The 19,577-nt window shown below is 42.3% G+C and overlaps 1 protein-coding gene across 7 annotated transcripts in view; it reads right to left on the bottom strand.

The window, feature by feature from the left end:
• mgat4c (mgat4 family member C) overlaps positions 1-19,577 on the bottom strand; it is a 188,089-nt gene that overhangs the window by 75,749 nt on the left and 92,763 nt on the right. For 3 of the 7 annotated variants that reach the window (XM_033635964.2, XM_078167633.1, XM_033635965.2), the window contains one exon: positions 10,228-10,311. The exons of 3 other annotated variants lie outside the window; for them this stretch is intronic. The gene's annotated coding sequence lies outside the window, so the exon portion shown is untranslated. Of the gene's footprint in view, positions 1-10,227; positions 10,312-16,774; positions 16,831-19,577 lie in introns of those variants that run through there. One more of the 7 variants, XM_078167634.1, reaches the window with a different exon arrangement.

The following is a 19,577-nucleotide window of genomic DNA, read 5'->3' as shown; positions in this document are numbered from 1 at the left end:
TACAAAACTGTCACAATCTACAGTGATATTTGACATGAACGCCCAAATTACATTCTAGTTTTCCACTTTTTAATATATTTAAAAGTAATGAAATAGAGAGGCAGCACAGTGTTTGACACCATCATACCAGAATCAGTAGAAATAATAATACATTTAATAATAGTAATGTAAGTAAAAGTTAAGGTTTATTCACATTTACATCTGCTAATGATTATTTCAGGCAGCAGTGCGTGGTTGCTTGTTGTAGCATGGCAGTTTTTTTGTTTTGCTTGTGAACATTATATCTCAAGAATGCCTCGGGAATTTCTTCGCATTAGGCACAAATGTTCACTTGGACTCAACAATCAACCACCAAACGGATTTTGGTGATCAGAGGTCACTGTGACCTTGCATCTGTCTCATTCTTGTGAATGCCTTATTTTAAGAACACCTTATGGGAATTTCTAAGAATTTGACACAAATGCTGACTGGAGAATAAACTGATTGGAATTATGTGATCAAAGGTCAAAGGTCAGCTTGACTGTGACATCATCATGTTTTAACGTCATATCTCAGGAACAGAAGGGGAGACATTTGGTCAGATACTGAATTGGTGACTCTAATCTTGAAACTGTGCTGATTGTATAGATCTTCTGTGTGTGAAGCATCCATGTTTTCACTGACATGGATGGAGACTGTCAGAGACACTGGACTGGTGGGCGGAGTCATACAACCATGGGGCGGTGATTCTAGTCATTTACATTTCCTAACAGTATATCTGAGGACATTTTAAGCTAGGGATGCACTGAATATTCGGTAACCGAATATATTCGGCCGAATATTGCAAAAAAAACACACATTCGGTATTCGGTGGAATAAGTTAAAAGCAAGGCCGAATAATAGTGGCGTGTTTTGATGATGCAATCAAACAGCATGATTTGTTTTCCACAGAGCTCTACGGTGCGAGCATTTTAATCGCATTTGCGGCTAAAAACAGTTTTGTGCGAGCAAAAGAAATCATTCAGGAGCACGCTGTGCGAGTACAGATTTCAACCAGCAGCAGAAACGAAAGGCGATTCCTGCCAGATGTGGGTTGAACGGAGGTCACAGACACAAACACAGACAGGAATGTATTCCTGTCAAATGCGGCAGGCATAGTGCTCCGCGGCACGAGATAGTGGCTTACCGGTGACGGAGACGCATGGCTCCAGGTCCAACAATTTCCTCTTCTTGGCGTCATGACTGCCCAGAAGTACCTGGACAGCCGAGCCGTGGCAGCACACAGGTATGTGATGTGTAAGAGGAGAAACGAGCCGTTCACATTTCTCTCTTTGTGGCAGGTAACGGTCCAAAAACCTCACCACACTGAAGGGAGTGTTCTTAACTTATTAGAGGAGGAGGTTGGCTGGTTGATTTTTGGTTGATTTTGATTTTATTTATTTATTTTATTTTGATCCCCCCTATGTTAATCACTTATTGATGCTGTTTTTGAAGTATGAATAAGTCAATAAGTAATTTATTCCATTGAAATATCATTGATGTATTATAGAAGAGTGATTTATCTTTTTATAAATGACAAAAGGCACATCTGCCTCATTTTCGCTGTGGTATCGTGATACTACTCAGAACCGTGATACTTTCACTGGTATCGTACCGTGGCTCCCAGTTTTGGTACCGTGACAACACTAATCTGGAGGGGGTTCATCTGCAAAAACTAATGAAAAACTAAACAACGGTATTCGGTATTAGGTACACGGTATTCGGCCAAGCGTTTAATTTTATACGGCTTCGACCACAAATTTTCATTTCGGTGCATCCCTATTTTAAGCACATTTAAATATCAGAAGGGATGTGTCCCCCAATATAAATTATAATCATGACCTAGGTCTGTTCACATGGGGAGTGCAGTGAGACCCTGTGGATCCAGGCAGGTCGACAGGTGGAGTGTTTGTTACTGTGCGAGAAGACCTTTAGCCTGCAGTCTGCAGTTGTGTCTTTGTTTCTACACTGTCCGTGATGGATTTCTCTCTGTGTGATTGTTGAACGTGTGTGATGAGTCCAAACAAAAACTCTCAGTGTCTGGTTCTGTGTGACTGAACCCAAAAAACAGACACTATGGGTTAATGTGTCAGACTGACAGCTGGCAATATTTCATAAAAGTCTTTTTTTCCCCCTTCAAATCTTAGGATTTAGAGGCAGCTCTGTTTGCCATGATTCGGTCCGTAGACAAAGCTGCCAAACCACAGAGCATATTGTATTGTAAGCCAGGCGTCCCCCTGGTACAGTTCAGAATTAATTAGAAAATGAAAAGCTTTAGAAACACAAAGGGATTCAAACAAGTCCTCTTGTTCTGTGACTGAATTTAAGAAAAAATGTAGACAATGCTTTGGCAATTCAAGATACATCAAAAGCTAAGAGATCTGTCAAGGTAGCGTCATTTCAGATGATGGGAAAAAAAACAGTGTAATTAACCACCATCATTTATAAGTCCTCACAGAATAAATACACACCACTGTTCAGTATGACAAAGAGATATTCTGCTGCCACACTTAATCTCAACACAATCAGTTGACTTTCTAGCCCACCAACCATCATCTGAATTGATCAAGTTTCTTGCAAAGTAGCCGTGCAGATATTGTGCTCGCCTACTGTAATGCTTGTATTATGATGCATTTATCCAAGTGCTAAGTGCAGGTGAAAAATGGCGCGCTATGGCAGAGAGTGAGAGCAATTACATAGGATGCATGGCTAACAGCTGCTGATGAACGAGGAGTGACGGGCGGTGATGGAGCCTCACCATTAGAAAAACACAACCAGCTGTTATTTCCAAAGGGGATCATCTGCTTATTACTGCGATATCCAGCAGGAATAGCACACCATCGCATTATTCAGCGTGGCAGGCGGCTTTAAGAGAGGTGCGACTTTGTGCTGATAGGTGAAAACACTGTCTTTTTCTGTTTTAGCCACTGCTGTTTTCAATCATTTCCTTTATTTTCAGACGCTGTGATTGAGAGCATAATTTTGAGGAGGAGGGACAATGGCGGACAACGTTTGGGTTGGAGCTCGCCGTCTTGTTTGTGTTTGTCATTACAGTGCTGTCCTTTGATTTAGTGGGGCAGGGCTTTTCTGTGGGCTGTAAATTGGCAATCAGCCTGTCACATTACCATTCAAATGGTCACTGTAAAGCTCCTGTGAGGAGGTCAAGGCCCGTCTCAGTGGAGAAGAGAACGCTATTATGTTACTCTTACACATCATTTACTGCTTCTTTTTCTTTCTTCTTTTTTTTTAAATGCCTCTGCATCAGAGATAGCCGTGACCGCAGGTGTCATGTTTTCAGGTAGTTCGTCTGTGTATCCATCTCCGTCTTGTGAACATGATATATCAACACTTTGAGGGAATTTCTTCAAACTTGGCATAAACGTCCACTTCGACTCAAGGAAGAACTTATTGATTAAATTCAATTTTATTTATAAAGCCCAATATCACAAATTACAACTTGCCTCAGAGGCTTTACAGCATACAACTTCCTTCTGCCCTTGGACCCTCACAGTGGATAAGTACAGACTCCTCAAAAAAGTAAAATAAAACTTAAACGGGAAAAATATGGTAGAAACCTCAGCAAGAGCAGCTGAGGAGGGATCCCTCCTTCAGGATGGACAGACGAACAATTAACAACATTAGATTCTGGTGGTCAAAGGTCACTGTGACCTTGCATCCATCTTACTCTTGTGAATGTGATATCTCAAGAACACTTTAAGAGAATGTTTTTCAATGTGGCGCAAATGTTTCCTCGTAATTAGGGATGGACTCACTAGATTTTGATGGTCATAGGTCAAGGTCACTGTGACCTTGTCTCTCATTTCTGTGAAAGTGATACCTTAAGGAGGCCTTGAGGGAGTTGCCTAAAATATGGCAAAAAAAGTTTACTTGGACTCAACGATGAACTGATTCGATTTTGGTGGTCAAAGGTGAAAGTGACCTTGCGTCCGTCTCATTCTCGTGAATGCACTACGTCAAGAAGGCATCGAGGGGGTTTCCTATATTTGGCACAAGCGTAAGTATGAGCTGATTAGGTGGTTGCTGATTTGTTGGTTCAGTGTCAAAGGTCAAGGTCACTGACTCAATTTCACTTTTAGTTCTAAAGCACAATATTGCAAATCACAATTCGCCTCAGAGGGCTTTACAGCAGACAACATCCCTCTGTCCTTTGGACCCTCACAGTGGATAAGTAAAAACCAAAGAAACCCTGTTAACAGGAAAAAAAAGGTCAAGGTCACTGTGACCTTATCTGTCTTATTCTTGTGAACAAGAATATTTTTTGGGGTTCCTTCACACGTGGCACAAACATTCACTTGGACGCCTCGATGAACTAATTAGATTTTGATGGTCATACGTCAAGGTCACTGTGAGCTATCAATCTAATTCTCATGAACGTAATATCTCAAGAGGACCTTAAGGGAGTCTCCTAAAATTTGACACAAACGTTCACTTGGACTCAAGAAAGAACTGATTCAGTCACAGGTCAAGGTCACTGTGACCTCGCAAAACATGTTTTGGGCCATAACCTTAAGAATTCATACACTAATTATGACAAAACTTCACACAAATGTCTAACAGGATAAAAAAAATGAAATGATATTTTATGTGACATCATCATGTTCTGGATAAAACACTTTTCTGGCCATTATTCAGCGTCTTATCTCAGGAACAGAAGGGGAGACATTTGGTCAGATACTGAATCGGTGACACTGGCTGAGGGGAAGGCGATTATTCTTTTTTGTTTGTTTTTTATGGAGCATGGGGAATATAATAAATGCACGCAGACACAAACACCATGCGATTTCAGACGAATCTGTGTGTTTAATCCAATTCAGTGCAGCACAGATGTAGATATTTAATGAAGCTTTCTTTTGCAACAATACCTCAGTCTCCCCCGACGCTGGAGCAAAGGAGGAAAGAGCGTATCGGGATACACGAGAGACGGAGAAAATGAGACAGAACAAATGTGAGCATAAACACGAGAGTCAGAGTGCATGTGGGCCTACAGGAAGAGGGGGAGAGAATGACGGCAGCAACGCGCTCGCTGTGAATATGTACCTCATATCTAACACACATAACTCAGCCTCTGCATTCAGCGGCTGCACAGCTGTCAGGAGCTGGCATACATTATCACCGCATCTCTCCTGAAATATGGTACAAATGTCAGCTCGAATGAACGCACGCCTTTCTTTCAAGCCTTCTGTGATGGTGGTGCTTCACAATTCAACAGTCATGCTTATTTAGGAAAATGTCACAGTGTGTGTGTGGAAATTACTGATTTGACTCCTGTTTACTCAGACTCACTGCATATTAAGACTCGTTTCTGAACGGCTTTTACTAAAACTCTCCATATTTATTCTAAAGATGTGACTCTCAGCTGATCCTCAGTCTTTTTTTTTTTGCTATAGAAATGTTTTGCACTCCCACTCACAGTTTCAGGGATGTGTTTTCAGTTTCTATCTGCCTTTGACGGGCATTTGTTAATTTCCTGCCCTGGTACAGTAGCCTGCACTGTATGTCGTGTTCTTTCAAACCCGGCTCCTCTAGGCTCCCCTGATTTGAAATCTAAGCACACAGTATCGTTCTGAGCCATGCTGTCCTGCAGAAGAAACAGCTGTTTGCATGAATCTTTAATGTATGCCCACATTGGCACGCCGTCGCAGCAGATGAGGATGTGGAGGATCACTTCGATCCCTGATTTAAGCTGTTTCAAGTCCCCGCCGTTTCAGAATGTCAAACGTCTCATTCACTGGAGTGTACCGCTTAAAAATATTATAGGTTAGAAAAACAGCTACAGCAGTTTAGCCAAGTTATAACGCAGAGTTCCTTCATCAGCGTGGAAGTTATGGGGGCATTGAAAACTGGTGAATGCACAGAAGCTAGTTTTCAAAATGTAGAAACACAATGATACATCCACTAGTCTATTACATACAGGGATGGGCTTTACAGTTTAATGAATATTGCAAAATGAGGACCAACACTGTCATCGCTCCCTTAAATTGAATTAAAATACATTCAGAAAATAACATTTGAGACAAAATTAGCACTTTGTTTTTGGTACAAATGACTGACTGAACACTCATTTATTCTCCCTGTATGAGCAGAAACAGACGTTTCAAACGCTGTAAACATCACTGCCATCATACTACCATGTGTCAGGAGTCAGTTTTACACAACAACAAAGGAGGTGATGGTGGAGGAAGTCGTAATAATGGCTCCAAACAGAGGCAGTGTTGTATATGGAGGTGGTCTGTAAGGCCACTAAACACATCACAACATGTGGACAGAGAATTCTTCTCCCTATATTACTGATTTGTTCTGTTCTGCCATTTTAAAAATGTCTCCTGTGGTACTGCTCCGTCCGTGTCCGCAAGCTTTCAGGAAATATGGTGTGTCACATTCAACGTCACAAACGCACCAGAAAACAGGGTTAGTAAACAGTGGAAAGCAGCATGGAGGTCAGTGAAAATGTTACAGTGGGTACTTCTTTTTTTATCTGCTACCTATAGAGTGTGCCCGGAACTCCGTTAGCGCTTTTAGCACTTCCGGTTCTCTTGTCTAAAAGTCAATACGTCTTTTTGAATGGGATTTTGGTAAAATGCCTCAAATAAGGTCTGTGGTTAACCAAAGCTTAAGCGAGTTTCAGGTTTTGTTCTACGACATAAAACACGTCAGTAAATACCCTACTTGTGAATTTTGAAGCTTTTACGTGTCGTAAAAAAGGCGGTTGCTAACAAGCTACTCAATACGACTACAAACCCTGTCGGGGACATTAAACATTATCACCCCCGAACAGGCGAGAGTGCTGGCAGCCCACCATTACAGCTTCTTATTTAACTTAAACAGTCCGATTTCCCCATTATACAATGTTTTTAAAATAAAGTGGCCGAAATCAGTTGAAAGCTTAGTGGAGGTGACGTCAAGAGTCATGCGACATGGAGTCCGTTAAAGCCTAACGTTAGCTTTTTACTTCTGGCGATCGCATTTAAGCTTCAAATGTGGTATGAAAGGTGTTCATATGTGAAGATTATCTCGCTGAACAAAACCTGTAAGTATCATAAACTTGTGTTAGCCACAGAGCTTATTTTCTGACATAATCCAAAACGCAATGCAAAAATCACATTCACTTTCTCTTCTGGGAACCAGCGTGATGCTAAACTTCCGGGTTTTTACGTCAGCCCTGGCACACTCTATTCAGTCTCTCTTTTGCAGACTAACTTGGAGAAATGTTTCAGCGCTATCGGGATGGACAGAATTTGTGAGATGACAGAGAGAGGCAGAAGAAGTTACCAATGATTGTGCTGTAAAAGTGGCGAAAGTTAATGTGTCCACCTGGGTGTCATGTTTCCATCACTGCTGATCAGAGCCAAACCCATGATATAGTATCACAATATTTAGGTCATAATACAATATGACCTAAATATGTGAAATGTATTGAGATATATTGAGTACTGCTTTAAAACATATTGGGATTTATTACCTTCTTTTCTGACTGCAAATTATTTCCCTGAAGGAAAACATTGTCAACAGCAGTTTCAGCTAAAGTTTTCAGTCTGTTCATCGACTTAAATCATTTTTGTTGCAGTAAAATGTGACACAGAGCAGACAGACTGACCAACACCGTCATAACACCTGTCAGAAATGCTGCATACACCTGGCAGTCTGAACTGTGGGCAGACTTAACGCCCTCTGAGAGGACAGATTAAGACCTGAGCCAAACACTTCACATGCAGGTATCCCGCTAACTGAATGGCAGCAGCCATGTTAGAAGTGTTGTCTGTTACATTCTTGTGCTGCAGTTTGAAGGAGGTCTGCAGTGTTTGCTCTGGTGTGAATGGGTTCACATGTTTTTAGCATGTAACAAAAGCCTTGGTTTTCAACAGTGCTGTATGGATACAGATCTTTGCACATGAAGTAGGTGATGGACTGTTATTTTCTGAGCTCTCTTAGAGCTGGATGGTAGTTTTGTCGAGCTAACTGTGTCCAGTGTTGGTTGATTTTTCGCCGTAGCAGGTTTAGCATCAGCATGGCCGTCAGTGGCTAACACTATCTCTGGATGGTGGTGTGTGAAGTGAGCCCTCATGTTTGTAGTATTCCCAGAGTATTTTACTCTCATATGACACTGCTTGTAAATCTCATGTGTCATATCCAAGTCCTCCCTTCCTTCTGTGTTTAAAAACACACTTGATTTAAACCTCGATGGCACATTTCTGATTTCTTTCTCCGGTGCCTCCATCTTTGTTTTGATGAACTTCATGCCAAATGTCACTGACTGATGGTGCGTTCGTTTTGTACTCAGAGGTTGGAAATTCCCAGTTCCCAGTCGGAAGTTTAAACTCGAACGCACCCTGAGATTGGATTTCCAACTCGGAAACTTGGAGCAACCGCATCAACCCCGACTTACGAATTCAAGATGGCTGCCAGTCACATACATAGTGAGTAAACACTCTGCTAAAGTACTGTTTATAGCAGTTTTATCTTATTTGTTTCACATTAGGTCAGCCTCATCTGCGGCGTTCATCAGTTGGAGTGCATGATGGTTTTGAAGCTGTCTCTACTCCGAAAGTGCAAGGGCAACAAAGGCTTTCTTGTGGGCGTCCATGTTTTTTTCCGACTTGTCCACCGTCAACTAGAATGCAAAAACTGTTGTCAACTCGGAGGTGACGTCATTCCTGCTTCCGACCTCCGAGTACAAAACGAACGCAGCATGAGACCTCTGCTGACCTCACCAGGAAAAAAAAACATCAGCACCATCTAGTGGACCGAAAAAGCGACTGATTTATTATTCTAGTATGAAAAGTTGTGTTAAAATGTGTATTTGCAAAATCAAATATATACAATAAAAGATTGATACTTGGCGTCCGTGTATCGATACAATATCTCCACACAAAATATCGCGATACTATGTTGTGTCGATTTTTTTCCCCCCACCCCTAATAAATATCTGTGGCCACTGCAGAGTCATTTTTACTGGGAATAAATGATGACTGGAAACTTTCCCATTGAAGACAAAAGCAGGGTGTCAGTTGTTAGTGACTTTTTTGTCCAGTGGAAAAGGGAATTTTGTAAAACAATAACAAAATCTAATCCTATCATCACATTCATAACATACAATAATAATCTAGTTGCCTCCAGAGTGACTGGTGAAAGTGTCATTTTCTGTCTCTTCAGCTTTAACCAATGAATAAACATTGAGATGTGATACCAGTGAGTTTATAATTGCACTAACAGAGGGCCGTATATGCAGCTGCAGCGATAGCCGATACCTCAGAGCTTCACCCTCTAATACTGAGATGATGAATTGACTTCACCTGTGAGCTAAACCAATAATCAGAGAAGCTGGCTGAGCAAGTAAAACGCTACAGCATATTGAAAGAGAGCCAGACACACACAACCCACACACACTTGCACACACACATTCTGCTGCTGTTTTGTCATTGTGTTTTGTAGTCTTAATTTAGAAGGATATTTAGAGGCCCCTCTTGATCTGATCTGGCGTCTCACCTCCAGTTAAGTATTTTCTTTCCTTCTCACCTTGTTGCAGCACTTTTATGTTATTTGTCTGCGAAAAGCACTTTGGTGAAATAAGCTAAAAAGTAAACAGCATAAGCTGGATATGCTGCCCTGCACAGAAGAGCAATGCGGCTGTCAATATGGCTGCGGGTTTACAATTGTTGTGCTTGGCGACTGCTGTCTGTATCACACAAGTGTGAAAAGCAATAACACCACCAAAGTGCAACTGTTGGCGGTCAATATTTTCTCTCCCTGATAAACCCTCTGGGCAGGAATGTTCCTTCATCTAGCCAACACAAACACAGCTTTGCAGTTTCAATCTGTCACAGTGTGTGAATATGGAGCCAGAAAGAAAGAAAAAAAAAAAATCAAAATATAAACCCTTATCTTGCCACTCTGCATTCTCAGTTTCACAGAGGAATCATCCAAATGTGAAGTTTAAGGACTGCCTGAGATGAAGTCACGCTCCTCATCGGTGTCAACGGGGTTAAAAACAACTCCCTGCAAAAAGCAAATTAGGCTTCGTGGCTGTTGCGCTGCGACTTTGATTTGGTTTACCTTTTCTAATGTGACTTCTCTCTGCAGGAGAACGTTTTATGGAAAAGCAATCTGAGGCACCACTGAGAGCCGAACACAGAAGTATAATTCAGTACAAAACACAATTTTCTGATGCAAAAAGAAAGAGATGAAGATTACCTTGTAAAAGTCAGATGTGTTTGTGGGAGAAAGTCTGCAGGTTGACCTGAACGGGGAACATGAACACGTCTGCCTCGGCTGTATCTGGGAAACAAAGAGAACAGACATGCCGAGGTCATTTCCCAGCTGGGAGGCTTTTCAGTGTAACGTGATGATCACACATCATTTACCATGTGCATGCATCAATGTATCGAACTGTGAGCGATCCACGCAGCTCATATTGATGCAGTCACAGGAGCGTGCGTGGGAAACTGAGATTCACAAAGTTTGCACACATACTGTGCTAACTTCTAGCACCCACACTGCATTCACACGCACCCACAGAGACACACAGTCAACAAGCCTCCAATTCCCACAGCAGCTGTAGACTCTGCAGACTCTGCTACCCCGTGGCTTACTTTTGAAGATGAATCTCCAGAGCCCCCTAGGAAAACAGCGCACTGCCAGGGATGTCCAGGAACGTTAACTGTCGCCGTCTCTCTCCGCGCTCAGACACTGACGGCTGTGATGGGGAAGGCGCAGCGCTCCCACACTGAGGCAGGGTAATTGGCTAGAGATGATGGGCCATAAACATACATCACAGGGGCGGCGAAGCGCCAAGCAGACAGCTAACTAAGGCTCTCTTTCTACTGCGTGGCTCTTGTTTGTCGCGTGCACGCAGCAGCACACACACATATATTGTCTTCCCTTCCCTGGATAATCACGCTCTTTGAACACATGGGCCGGCCCGCCGTTATTACAACCGAGAGAGAAAAACCCCGCCACTCCCTTCGTTCAATCCATCACCATAAAACCACGACGGCGCACTCTGTGTATTCTGCGCGGACCTTTTCACCATTTCCTTGGCATCATGACCATAACCCAGAGGATGCTCTCTCCTGCCATTATCATCCACTGATATATAATAGGCACTACCCATTTAAAATGCATCATCACCATAACAGATAGGATGCCCTCTCTCTCACCATAACTACCAGCACACAGTGGTGGATAATAGGCTATCCGTTCCTGCAGTGCTATCGCCACGGTGCAGACTTTCCTTCCATTACCATAACTATTCTGTCATAATAAGCAGGGAGAGCCTTCCAGTCATGACCACAGCTCTCCGAGAGGAGGTCAGTCGTGTCAGACTGTTTTCTCACACGCTGGTAATTGGGAGAAATAAGGCCGGGCGAGGAAATAGCACTGGAGCTTCCCCTTTCTTCTCAGCGGTTTGCTGCATGAGGCAGCGTTTTGCTATGATCCAGTGGTGCCACTGAGCCATTTGACGTGTTTAAAAAAGCACGGAAATATATGAGATGTGGAGAAACAGTGCCAGTTAATTTGGCTCACACATTTGCAGCTGTTTGCACCATCTCATGATGCTCCATCATAATGGATTTCTCCTCAGATACAGTAGGCCCTATTCTGCATTCTCTAATACCGTGACATGGGATGAGGATTTCATCAATAAAATCCACTTCATTCATCTAATCCTCTTTCTTTTTCTGGGGTTTCCAGATTTAGTTTGACAGGTCTTGCATGACTGCTTTTTTTTTTTCTTTTTTTTTTTTCTCTTCTCCGAGACAAGCGCCAACCTAAAGACCCCTTCACTCTCTCAGCAGACTGGAACTTGGAGGGGGAGACTAAAACCAATGGCAGGGAGTGGGAGGGGGGTCCAGGCGATGCGCTCATTATTCAGGAAGACACTCGAGGCCAAAGGAAATAGCACACTTCATTTTTCTTGTCAAACTCTGGCTGGCTTAATGGCGTGTTCACAGCAAGCGGTGAGACAAAGGGATGGCGTGGCCGGGCCGAGACGTGGAAGGAGTGCTGATCGAGATAGAGACCGTTGTCACGGCGGCAGCTACCCTACATTCTCCTGAAAGGTAGACCACCTGAGTTGCCTGAGCTGCCGAATGTGTTACAGCGGCAAATAAATATGTCTCATCTCTCAGAGAGCGAGTATAGTAGGGCTAGCTTTCAAAGAGGAAAATGAAATATGGTCTCAATTATACTCTAACTGTAGAGAGGCACAGATGTTCCTATTGTTCCTCCCATTCCACATCCTCCTAAACCTTCCCTCATTATTGCCTTCATTACCGGTGCCATCGATATGGCAGGCGGCTGCCAGAAAACCTGGATGTATCCACAACTCATCATCCAAACACCAATTAATCATCCGCCCAGTAATTACACACCTTCCACCATACCTTCTATTGATTTCAAACACTGTGACACTTTTTCTATTTCATTTGCACACCACAAGCTCCGGCGAGTGAGGCTACAGCGAGCTGCAGGCCATGCAAAGCAATCTCCTCCTGCTCTATATAACCGCTGGACTGGAACTGTGTTTTGATCAGAGAGATGATGGGGCAGGTGTTTTGGTGCGGCTTCACGTCAGCGAGAAGCCTCATTCCATCGTATTCCAATCTCCAGGCATGGCAGCGGGCTGTGGTGTCAGACAGCCTCTTTTGTTCGACTCCTAATTGGGGTAATTTATTGTCCTAACAGGCAGAGCAGCTGTGGCTTTACAGCGTAGCACCAATTAAATCCAGATGCTGGAATGAAAAGATGGGGCTGAACGTGACTCGGGGACCAATCACTAATATTAACTCAGATCTCGGCGAGATGAATATGACAAGCTGTGATGAGAGATTCTTCTCAACACATTGCTGTCCCACTGATATTGAAAATATGCAATTTTGATGAGGATTCATGAAACAGTCACGACCAGATCTCAGGCAGACATTATGCATCATTTCTAATAATGGATGCAATTATCTGCCAGATTAAACAATGAAAGAAAAATCTGCAGGGACACCTGACAGCTAGGCGCTCGGGCTGCTGCTGCAATGTAATCTCCAATTAAAGGATAACTTTGCTGTTTTTCAACATCTATCCAAATTTAGGTTTTATTGTGAAATAAAACATGTTTTTCTGCCTCGGCACCGGCGATAGCGAAATGGCTGGAGGCATTTTGTTTTCAGGCTGTGCATCTCATTCTTGTGAACGCGATATCTGAAGGACAGCCCAAGGGAATGTCTTCAAATTTGGCACAAACATTCATTTGGACTCAAGAATGAACTGATTAGAATTTGTTGGTTCAAGGTCAAAAGTCAAGGTCACTGTGATTATGTCTGTGTCAACTTAAATTGAAATTTAATTAATAAAGCCCATTGTCACAAATCACAATTTACCTCCGGGGGCTTTACAGCATACAAATTTAACTTTATTCTTGAGCCCTCACAGCGGATAAGGAAATACTTTTCCCTCAGAAATATCTCGTGAGAATTTCTTCAAATTTGGTACAAACTTGGACGTCAAAGGTCAAGGTCGCTGTGACCTCACAAAACATGTTTTTAGCCGTGACTCATGAAGTAATACGTTAATCATAACCTTCACATAAATGTGAATACGATAAAAATAATGTGGTGATGATATTTTATATCCAAAAGGTCAAAGATCAACTTAACTGTGACATCATAATGTTTTGCAAGAGCCCCTTTGTGGCCATTATACAGCGTCATATCTCAGTAACAGAAGAGGAGACTCAAGGAAGAACTAACTAGATTTTGGTGGTCAAAGGTCACTGTGACCTTGCATCCATCTTGTTTTTGTGAATGTAATATCTGACTTTAACAGAATTTTTTCAATTTGGCGCAAATGTTCACCCGGACTCCAGGACGGACTGGTTTGCATTTGACGGTCGAAGGTCAAGGTCACTGTCACCTCACAAAACATGTTTCTGGCCCTAACTTGGGAATTCATGTGCTAAGGTCAAAGGTCAGCTTGTCTGTGACATCATCAAGTTTTAACGTCATATCTCAGGAACAGAAGGGGAGACATTTGGTCAGATACTGAATTGGTGACTCTAATCTTGAAACTGTGCTGATTGTATAGATCTTCTGTGTGTGAAGCATCCATGTTTTCACTGACATGGATGTAATCTAAGTGCCACTTAGATGATTCACAGAGGCGTACAACAGTGAGGCAGTAATTCTAGTTTTTAATTTTATCTTCTATTCTCTTGCTCTTTAATGGGGTTAAATGTGTTTTTTGCACTTTGCCTCAATGCTTTTTGATGTTTTATGTAAAGTATTTGAATTGCTTTGTCGCTGAAATGTGCTGAACAAATAAACTTGCCTTGCAATCTGCAATTAAACTGCTGGAGTCTGTAATCTTGTTCTAGTTTCACTGTTGTTAAGGAAGTTTTTCCTCACAAAATGGCTCTGACAGAGGATCAGGTGAATATGAGCGGAAGATCTGGGGAATATGGGGAGCAACTAAGAGAAATCAGGTCGCTGTGAAGATTTCTCCAGGGCCGGGCTAACCTCGCCATACTGTGCTTGGCCCGCCTGCCTCTTCAGTCCGAGCTCTTTAGACGAAGAGCCCCGGGGACAGACACAAATGTGAGTAACACAGAGGATGGAGGCAGTGCGAGGTCACCACCTCAAAGCAGCAGCTCACAGAGAAACCGTAGATGCACAGCGACTCCTTTGGCTTTCAAATTCAAAGGGAAAAGAGAGGGAGTAATGAGGCAACCCTAGCGAGGTTCTCCTTTTTTTCTTCATTTGTCTTCTCTGTGAAGTTTTAATGAAGTGTTTGTCCGCTCTGCCACTATTTACTCCAAATGGAGGGTGTTTGTTGATGTAATGTGCTCAGCCCGGGACAAGTTAAACATCTTAATGACTTATATATTGTTGTAATTTTTTTCTCATAGCACGACGTGCTGCTCTGAGTCTCACTGTGTCTGTTTCATTTTAATTCAGTAAGTGCTGTTAATGTGTAGCAGAGAATACTAAAGAGTACAGTTGACACGCTGCGGCTGCTTCAACACAGAAATAAGTCGATTACGCAACATCTGAATTAAAAATCTGTGCAAGCCCCAAAAACTGTCAGAGTGGAAGGAACCTTACACTAATTTATTTCCATGAAGTAGTTTGCTGCAATAAGAAACTGTTGTTGAGCTTTTACACAAACAGATCTGCACCTAAACAAATTTAGAACTTCTCACACCTCAGTCTGCCAAACAGATGAGTTTGATAATTATGCATGGAATAATTTGAGACAGATAATGCTCACAGTTGTACATGTATGATGAAAAGCACAAATATTAATCACAGGATACAAAGTAAACTCTGGTGAACAGAATTAACAAATATTGGCCGTGACAATACCAGTTTGTAAAGCTTTAACTTGAATTAGACCATAAACCTGATATGTATTGATTCTAAAAATACATAACCATGCCATCTATTATACAATATACAGAAATATGTAGCATACGTACATCAATGCGTTTTCACTCCCAATTCATTAAATAAGGCAGCTTGGTCAGTGGCTCCACGCTTCAAACTAAAACACTATGTTCCCCTCAAATGTCAGTTTTGTACGTGTCAGTTTCCTCTGAATGTGCACACAGTGTCTTTTCAAAATGGTAGACTTTGGCAAAAACCTGGTTAAGTTTAGGAAAGGTTCATAATTTGCTTTAAAATAACTTTGTTTGTTACGTTAGTTACATAACATAAGTCAGAAGATATACTTTATTAATCCCCGAGGGGAAATTCAATTTTGTCACTGTTGCCATTTACACACAGGACAGAAATACACACACGTGCACAAACAGGACCTGTACATGCACTAAGTGGAGAGATGTCAGACCGAGGGGGCTGCCTTGGACAGGTGCCCCAAGCAGTTGTGGGTTCAGTGTCTTGCACAAGGGCACCACAGCAGTGCCCAGGCGGTGAGCTGGCACCTCTCGAGCTACCAGTTGACACTTCATACTTGGTCCATACGGGGACTTGAAGTGGCGACTCAAGTCAGCTCATGCACTAAATTAAAATACCTCAATGCTGACTTTTGGTCTCACAGCGCTCTTCTGGGTGAAAGTCTTGTGTTTGTTTGACCCATCTGTCCACGTTGACATTTGCTGCTTTTTTATACTACATCACTTGACTTCCTCCTTTGCTGGTGTCATGATCACTACTGCTACATAGAGCCACATAAGTTGAGAGAGAAAACACCCCTCCATATATATTCTTATATAATGTGTGTGTGTATATATTTAATAGTCATGTAACAATACATGTTATTTGTTCTGGCATTTCTGCATTTTGTTGTATCAAAAACACACCGAACCATTACACACCTGTAAAGTATCAAACTGAACCATGAATTTTGTGAACTGTTACACCCCAAATATTCAGTGCAACACAAAGAATTGTCACCTTTGATTAGTGAAATGCTGAAACACGGAATGTGAGCTACAGAGTTCTACTGATACTGGATTCATTTAGTATCATTTTTTCAAGAAATAGACTATTAGGTAAGTCAAATTATGTGAATAACAAAAACCAATGACAATAGGATTAAATTATATTAAAAAGAATTTCACGATTCACCGCTCTCTGTTTCAAATACAGAGCTGAACTATTTTTATTGTTTATTAATGGACTCTGACAGTTTGCTATAATTTCGCAAGTCCACCATGACCTGTCAGATCACACTACAACTATCCAAAAGAGCACAACTCTGAGTATCAGAGAATATAGTCAAGACACATTACCTTCTGCTCGTCCCACGACACAGAATCTTGATACAATATATAGAGAGGAGGCGGAGAGAGGTTCTGTGATGAGACACGACAGCTGTAGGATGCTTGGCACCAGCGAGGCGCGCAACACCTTGCTTGCATGAACCCTCCTCTTGAGATGAAAGATGGAAGGAGTTCATGGACTCGTACGTCTCTGTAGCTTCTTCCTCTATTAGAATTCACTCTCGACACGGAGCCCTTCTGAATCCCATTACCTCCTTCGTTGTACAAGTGACTTCAAACCCCAAAGACAATATAAAATACCTGTTTGCCGTAGCCTTGACAACAGCGGCTCTGCTCTGTCTTCACCGTAACCTCTTTTTCCCCCGTCTCACTCTCTCCGGAAGAGTCAAACTCTGTTTGAGAGCAAAGAGCCGTAAGCGGTCCGACTGGATAGCAGGAAACCTCTGTGCTTTATGAGGATAAAGAGCTCTGACCCAATTAGCTGTCTTTGTTAAATAAAACTCCACTGGCCCTCATTTAAACCGCCACATACTCCCCCGTCCCCTCCTCCCCTGCTTGTGTTTTTACAGTACAAAGTGATTACAGATTTAATTAGCTGAGGACCTTGCTTCAGGGAGACTCCTAAATCCATATTGATATTTCTGCAGAGTTTGGAGATAGAGGCCTCGGCTCTGTGATGAGGACTTACGAGGGAGGCTGCAGAAAAATATAATGAAAAGATGATTTGCAACTTTTACCCGCTCCTGTTTACTTTTTCCCCCGAGGCTAATCATTCAGCTGCAGGATGATGCTGAGAATTATGCAGAGAGCAAGGAGCTGATCAATGCTGTCTGACTGCCGGAGCCTCGGATGTAAACAGGCCTGCTGTCAATACAGCAGCTTTTCTGCTTCTGACATGTGATGTTCTACCACCAAGCTGCTGACGTGTGCTAACTGTATGAACACCTTCATTCCATATTTTTAGAACTGAACTGCATGATAAGGATGGAGCTCAAGTGAAACTGTCCCATTGTCCAAAATGCTGACTGAATTTTAAACAGTCAGGCAACTGAAATACTTAAAGGGACAGTTCAGCACCCTGAAATACAAAATACATAGTTTTCCTCTTAAGGTTAATTTATTCTTCCTTTAGGTACGAAAATAGAGAAACATTGTGAAAGTCACTGCCCTCATACTTCCATGAGTCCTTTCTCTTGACACAGATACAGCCAATAGATGGCACTAGAGAACAGTACCCAACCCTTAGGCTGAAAGCTTAAGGCCGCCCTCAACACACACTGGACACGTTGCATTGCATCTCGTCAACAGGCGACCATGCAAAGTTATTTCTACTTTACTGAAACATCTGTCCTTCCTCCACCTCTGCATTAGCTTAAAACAATGTGCAAACAGCCACTTATTAAAGTTGATTTCTCACCTGAAGAGCTGATCTCTGTTCGGCTTATCTTTTTGGCTGTTGTCTTTATAATGACAGGATTGTGGGTTGTTTAGCTCAGGATATTTCCCCACCTCAACAACGTGTCTCTCCTCGTCCACTCTTTGTCGCACACGAGACACAGCAATAACTACAGAGTTGTCTTTATACATCCATGGTGAGGAGAGGAGTCGAGCTGCTACAGGAGCTGGTCTGTACAAGCAAAGAGTGAGTTGGGAAAAATGCATTTAATTCCGGGGGCGACGAGGCTGGAAATAGGACAGTGGTGTGACGTGTGGTGGCGCATCCAGGAGCACGGATGCACGTGTTGCTGCTGCCGCTGAGGGGTTGTACATTGAAAGTAATAGGAGCATATTCTTTCACCCAGTTGATGGCCAGTGTGTTTCGGCCACCAAGGGTATCACAGAAGGAAGCTTGCATGTACTGGTGGCACAACTGAATTAGCTAATGTTACAGCTCAGCTGAAGAGGACGCTCAGTGTTTACATCTCCAGCTGTCACAAGCACAAACCTCTCATCTGTGAGTAGATGCACACTTCCTTCCGTGCGGTGATACGGTTAGCAGATGTACTTCAATAAGGAAAGGCAAGGCAAGGCAAGGCAATTTTATTTATATAGCACCATTCATACACAAGGCAATTCAATGTGCTTTACAAGAGAAATACATTAAAATAAAGCATTAAAGGAACAATAGATCATTAAAAACAAAAGCTAAAAGCAATAGTATAAATAGTTAAAATCAGTGCAGAAAATGCATTTAAAAAGCAAACATAAAGCAAAAGCAACAGCAGACAAATATAAAAACAATAGCTACAGATTATCCTAACAATAAGTTACATATCTAGTTCACTGGTAAGCTGCAGTAAATAGTAATGTTTTAAGCCCCGATTTAAATGAGTTGACAGTTTCAGCCAACCTCAGATATCCTGGAAGTTTGTTCCACAGGCGGGGAGCATAGAAACTAAAGGCTGCTTCACCTTGTTTGGTTTTGACCCTGGGAACACTGAATAAACCTGTTCCAGATGATCTGAGGGGTCTGGATGCTTCATAACGTACAAGTATATCAGAGATGTATTTAGGCCCGAGACCATTTAGTGCTTTATAGACAAGTGACAAGATTTTAAAGTCTATCCTTTGACACACAGGAAGCCAGTGCAGTGACTTAATCACTGGTGTAATGTGCTCCACTCTCTTGGTGTTGGTGAGGACTCTGGCAGCAGCGTTCTGGACGAGCTGCAGTTGTATGATTGATTTTTTACTCAGGCCTGTGAAGACACCGTTACAATAGTCCAGCCTGCTGAAAATTAAAGCACGAACAAGTTTTTCTGTATCTTGTTTAGACAGAAATTCTTTTATTCTTGCTATGTTTTTAAGGTGG

The sequence above is a fragment of the Epinephelus lanceolatus genome, chromosome 5 (assembly GCF_041903045.1).
Source record: "Epinephelus lanceolatus isolate andai-2023 chromosome 5, ASM4190304v1, whole genome shotgun sequence".
Classification (NCBI taxonomy): Eukaryota; Metazoa; Chordata; class Actinopteri; order Perciformes; family Serranidae; genus Epinephelus; species Epinephelus lanceolatus.
Note: the sequence above shows the minus strand (reverse complement) of the source record. Positions and strands in the feature narration are given on the sequence as shown.